At 44.2% G+C, this 6,475-nt stretch overlaps 1 pseudogene; it reads right to left on the bottom strand.

The window, feature by feature from the left end:
* LOC117508878 lies at nt 1-5,967 on the bottom strand (annotated as a pseudogene).
* Between the last annotated feature and the right edge of the window lie 508 nt (nt 5,968-6,475).

Here is a 6,475-nt window from a genome sequence, read left to right as displayed (position 1 = left end):
ACCATCATTCGAGGGACTGCAGAAGAAACGCCATCTTTTACTGCTGAAGGTGCACAGAGGCTCAGGTCTTTAGTGAAGCCTGCACTGCCTTCAAGTCCCTCAACAGCCCCAAATTCCTCCTGCTGAGTTCTCCTGGTCTGGGTTTGAGCTGTTCAGCAGGGTGACCTCTAGGGGCCGCTGTCGTAGCCCTTCTCTCCTCGTGTCCACGACCCTTCTGAGTCTTGGCCTCTTTCTGGACACGTTTAACCTTGAAGAAAGAGCAAAAAATGTAAAGGAGACTGAAAATAAGGGTCAGGTGCAAGAACGTGTGCGTGTTTAACGTGAACACTAACCTGTCTTTGATGTTGGTAGAGTTTACCGATCTGGTCTCCCTTCTTCTCCATTTCCAGCAGCAGCCTTTCCTGCTCCCTGTAAAGAGCTTTTCTCTCCTCTTTCGACATGCTCTCTTCCAGCTGCCTCGTGAACTCGTCGTGCAAACAAAATGTCATTGACATTATAACAAGTCAAACTTGCTGCTGTGCAACTGACCTCGACTTGTCACTGATCACGTGTCGATGACAGTCGTGCCTGCTGCACAGAGCGGTAATGCCGGTGTCACCGACCAAACGGTCTCCCCTAAAAATCGGTTTGCCCTGCCTTCACTGCGCATGCGTCACTTCTGAGCATCAGCTACAATTCACAGATTATCACCTTGTTACTGCTTTAAACTGCACTCCAGTCATCATCTATCTCAGCAACAGATATCTGAAGCTTTTGTACAACAGTCATTTCCACATAAATTCAGCATGATTTCATAATAAAAGACGGAGGAAACGATCAGAGAACCACAGCAGACGAGCTGCTGCTGCGCCGACATCATTTCAGAGTGTCAGCCAGAGTTCACCGATTATCACCTTGTTACTGCTTTAAACTGACTTTATAATGATTTAAGAGGTTTTATCTTGTCATCCGATGGTTAATAATCACATTATTCCCTTTGATTGTTTTGGATGTAGAGAGTCAGTCTCAGATGTGCTGCTGTGGTTCAAAATGACACATGCACAGTGAAGGCAGGGTGGACCATGTTTTTAGGGGGGGACCTGTCGGTCTGCGACACCGGGGAGACTCGCTCCCAGACTGCACTCAGGCAGAACGTTTGCAATATCCACTGCTGCGATTGGTCAGATTTGCAAATGTTCTACGTGCCTGAATGCAGCATTCGTCTGTGAGACTTTAAACACCTCGCGTCAGTGCCTTTCACTTCCTGTTACTCTGTACTGGTGCGCAGTGGCGCCTGGCACAGGTGCTAACAGTTAGCAGCTAAATTAGAGTTTGATGAATAATGCTGCGTTCAAAACAACTGGAAACTCAGAAAAATGAATGTGAGAACTTCTGAGTTCTGAAAAATGTGTGATCACTTAACAAACTCTAAAAACAATATGGACGCACGCAGTAACGTATTCGAGCATTGTTGCTATTTTTATGGAGCAGGAAAGTTATCCCAGCTGGTTGCTGTAGGTAAGATGGAAAATGTCTCGTCTTTTCCAAAACTGCAATACTGGAAACTTAACGAATATGAAAAGAATGCAAATGTATCACATACAAAAGTAAATAATTAGTTTCAAATTAGCAGTTATAATATTACTGCTACAACAGTCATGATGGAGGACGGCGTGTCGTCAAATTGGATAACTGAGAACACTGAAATTTTTTCCAGTGTTTCTGGGGAGGTGTGTGTGTGTGTGTGTGTGTGTGTGTGTGTGTGTGTGTGTGTGTGTGTGTGTGTGTGTGTGTGTGTGTGTGTGTGTGTGTGTGTGAATATCCATATTTCGGTGTAACACTGGAAAAGCCAACAGGATGCGTAATGTCGTTATAATCAGCATATCTGTTGTGTGTTTTTCAGCACGTGTGAACATGTGGCTTTTTTACAAAAGGGGAAAAAGGAGACTACGTTTGTTAATAACTGGCTGATGACACTGGAAAAATAAAGTGTGGGTTCAAGTGTGGAGTCCTCGACAACTGGACCACAGACATTACAAAGGACTGATCAAACTGGAGAAAGGACAATATTCCAAACTACAAACTTCATAAAATGGTCTGGATGTCGTGTTTCCCTGCGGAACATAAGTTGTCCTCTTCTCTACTTTCATGATGCAATTGTTGACTTTGAAATTATGAAGTCGTGCAACCACTAGTGGGCAGCATAACAACGTGTGACATCTGAGAAACTTCTCATCATGTTTGAATGAGACTTACCTGCTCATGAGCTGCTGTTCTTCCCGCAGGGCTTGTAGTAATTCTGAGAGCTTATCAGTTCCAGAGGAGGATTTGTTGGAATGTCCGTGATCAGACATCTCAGGGGTGTTCAGCACTTGTTTTCTGGAGAGAAGCTGCTGGTGCTTTCCTGAGGGAAGATAAAATTGATGGGATGTTTTCTCTGACTGGGTGGCTGCAGCCTGCAGACTGAAGTTGGGTCAGAGAGCGAATGAGTCAGATTGAGTAGAAATAAAAATTATATTACTCTGTTTGAAACACTACAAAGTGATGCATGTCCACATTACCATTCCAACAACGAAATCCACATCTCTCCGGTTAAGTCGGTAGTGTGGCTTCACAGATGACGTCTGCTGAGGTACGAATTTCTGAAAAAAAAAAAAAAAAATCAACTGTGATTCACCCTCCAGAGCAGACTGTGGCGATAATAAACCATTAAGCTGGATTCCAACCACCATAAAACAAGAACATCTTAAAGAGAAGGATGTGCTGGGTCTCAGAGAATGATAGAAATTAATAAATCATGCTCTCAAACAGAGAGACCACGTTCTTGAATAAAGGGAAAAAAATCTAACCTTCATACTGCCAAACGCTCCACTTGTTTTGGCTGTGTTGGACAGATGGAACAAACAACGAGCAGGACACTGAAGGAAATGTCAAGTACTTGGTTTTGAAAACATACAGGAGTTTAAAACATTTAATTACATTTAGTGAGGTAAATGTGCACATGTTCAGTTCTGAACAGATGTTTTCATCTGTTCTGTGCCTCGTGCAATAACATGAATTAGCCTGTTAGCTTCTGTTTGCTGTATGATGGTTATGATATAGGTAATGCACACATTAAATTAATTCTGATTTTTTTGTTGCATGAAGCAGGAGCACATTTTAAAAATAAATTTGACTTATGTATTTTTTGCACTCTTCATGGTACATGTTTAGAGAGATGTTACTAATACTCAAGTGCGACTTAAAATCTGGAAAATACAGCAATGTCTACAAATGAATCCATCCCCTGATTTATCTAAAGAAAACTGCCCATGAAAGTGATTTATTTTAATGATAGTTCTTATATTTTGTTTATACAATTACTTATCAGACTTTTCAGGAACTGCCTGAAAAGTTTAGAAATAGGATTTTTTTTTTTGGGGGGGGGGGGGGGGGGTGAGCTCTGAAGAAAAGTAATAAACAAATTTAAACTATTCTGGCATAAGACAAAGTGGAAAAGTCTGAAAACTTTCTGAAAGTCTAGTTAAACCAGCTTTAAGAGAAAACGTGAAGTTTCTACCTTTGTATTGGACTTCTTTTCTTTGGGTTGTGTCGTGGTTAAAGGCGGTGATCTGGACTGCAGAAGGAGCCAATCGGCCTCCAAACCCGTGCATAACTGAAAAAAATAAGACACATTTACTGTGCATTTGCTTGTACTCACCATTCAAGATGAAAAATAAATTTAAAGCAATACACTGTTCTTCCTGTATGGCACAAAGTGAAATTAAAACACTAAAAGTGCTCACCTGGTTCATCTGATCCCGCATCAGATTTCTGTGGTGCTCCTCCTCGTGCAATTTCATCTGCAGCTCACGAATCTTTGCCTAAAACGTAATTGGAAATGTAGACGTGAATGTGTGTCATATCACTATTTAACAACTGGATTCACTATCAGAAACTGCATTATGTCAAACAAATATTGTAAAAAGGACAGAAGCTGTGTGGTCATTTTGTGTTTTTTTTCCAACACAGCTTTGGTAAGCAAAACAGACAGGTGAGGGAAGCTTCCACAACACCAGGGACAACTCTGGGCCTGTGTCTGGACAAACTAAGTACGAGGTAACTTTTGTCCACTGATTCATAGTACAGTGGTATTAGCTAAAAAATAAATCTACGCTTTAGTCCCCACTGTTTCTTCTGACACACTGCAGCTGAAATTTCACGTCTTTTTTTTAAACAAAGTTCTTTATGTCACTCGACTAAGAAACTAAATTGTTGAAGCAACAGACAAAGCTGATGCCCAGTTTCTCCAAAACAGCCACAGAAAAATATGGTAATGGTTTCATCCATCCATCCATCCATTTTCTTCCACTTTATCCGGAGTCGGGTCGTGGGGGCAGCACCTCAAGCAAAGCCGCCCAGACCTCCCGATCCACACACACCTCCCCCAGCTCCTCCGGGGGAACCCCAAGGTGTTCCCAAGCCAGCCGAGAGATGTAATCCTTCCAGCGTGTCCTGGGTCTTCCCCAGGGCCTCCTCCCAATGGGACATGCCCGGAACACCTCTCCAGCGAGGCGTCCAGGGGGCATCTGGAAAAGATGCCAGAGCCACCTCAACTGACTCCTTTCGACGTGGAGGAGCAGCGGCTCGACTCCGAGCTCCTCCCGAGTGACCAAGCTCCTCACGCTATCTCTAAGGGAGCGCCCAGCCACCCTGCGGAGGAAACTCATCTCGGCCGCTTGTACCCGCAATCTCGTTCTTTCGGTCATGAGCCAAATCTCATGACCATAGGTGAGGATCGGAACGTAGATCGATCGGTAAATCGAGAGCTTTGCCCCCCTACTCAGCTCTCTCTTCACCACGACGGTCTGATGCAGCGACCGCATCACTGCAGACGCTGCACTGATCCGTCTATCGATCTCACGCTCCATCCATCCCTCACTCGTGAACAAGACTCCGAGATACTTAAACTCCTCCACTTGAGGCAAGGACACTCCACCGACTTGAAGAGGGCAAAGCACTTTTTCCCGGTCGAGAACCATGGCCTCGGATTTGGAGGTGCTGATTTTCATCCCGGATGCCTCACACTCGCCTGCAAACCGCCCCAGTGCACGCTGAAGGTCCTGATTTGACGAAGCCAACAGAACCACATCGTCCGCAAACAGCAGAGACGAGATTCTGTGGTTCCCAAACCAGACCCCCTCTACACCCTGGCTGCACCTAGAAATTCTGTCCATAAAAATAATGAACAGAACCAGTGACAAAGGGCAGCCCTGGCGGAGGCCAACGTGCACTGGAAACAGGTTTGACTTACTACCGGCAATGCGAACCAAGCTCCTGCTGCGGTCGTACAGGGACCGGATAGCCCTTAGCAAAGGACCCCGGACCCCGTACTCCCGGAGCACTCCCCACAGGGTGCCCCAAGGGACACGGTCGAACGCCTTCTCCAGATCCACAAAACACATGTGGACTGGTTGGGCGAACTCCCATGAACCCTCGAGCACCCGATGGAGCGTGTAGAGCTGGTCCAGGGTAACGGTTTCAATCATTGTTAAATTTTGACCTCTGTGTAACCCTTCATTGACCCCTACCTGGCTACAGCTGCCACCTTGGGATGGCTATCATACATTTTTGGGTAGGTCATGGTACACTGAGCCTCTAAGTGTCCTTTATTCCCCTAAAGTGGTCCCGATTACATCAAAATTGAAGACTGGTTCATGGACTAATTCCTTTGTTACAAATAAATATTTCCACTAAGTTTATGAAATACTGAGTTTGTTTAATTTTATTCAGAAACACTTTTTGCTCAGAATTAAAATATTAAAAAATGTTATTGTATAGAATCCAGATGAAGTTCATATTCACCACTTTTGATGACAACATGACTTAGTTTACCTGTGCGTGTCTGCAGGTGTGTGATCCTGACATAGTCCTGCTGCAGCTTTTCCAGCTTCTCCATCTGGACCTGCTCAGCCAGCGGGTCAACACGATGAAGACGTGGACTTGCATCTTCCCGAGAAAGGGGTAAACTCAGTACAGAACAAACTCTCTTTTTCTCACGCATGCTCAAATAGTGAGTATACAAATCTGGTACAGGGGTAATCTCAGTCCATGACACTGCGTGTGGACAGCAAAGATGCACACAGATACAAATAAAATACCTTCATGGTTGCTCTCTGAAAAACTCATGCTGGGTGATGATGGTCGCTGCTGAGAAGGAAAACCCTTATAAGACCCTGACAGGCTCAAAAACACAGCTCGACTGTCTGGTGGTGCTGTGCAGATGCTCTACAAGAAAACAGTGGTTATAGGTTAAACAGAATTCACAGTATGTGAATGACATTTTCCATTTTAAGAAGTATGTGTCCAAAGTATTTAATATAATGACAAAATAGTTCACCAAAATCTTTTGATAACATGAGTGCTGCCTCGTCATGAGCAGTAATCCAGCAGAGAAACTGTAATCCAGTAAATGTAGTGCTGTATCTGTCAATTATTATCAGTGCTGGAAATGTTG

This window comes from Thalassophryne amazonica, chromosome 4, assembly GCF_902500255.1.
Source record: "Thalassophryne amazonica chromosome 4, fThaAma1.1, whole genome shotgun sequence".
In the NCBI taxonomy this organism is placed as follows: domain Eukaryota; kingdom Metazoa; phylum Chordata; class Actinopteri; order Batrachoidiformes; family Batrachoididae; genus Thalassophryne; species Thalassophryne amazonica.
Note: the sequence above shows the minus strand (reverse complement) of the source record. Positions and strands in the feature narration are given on the sequence as shown.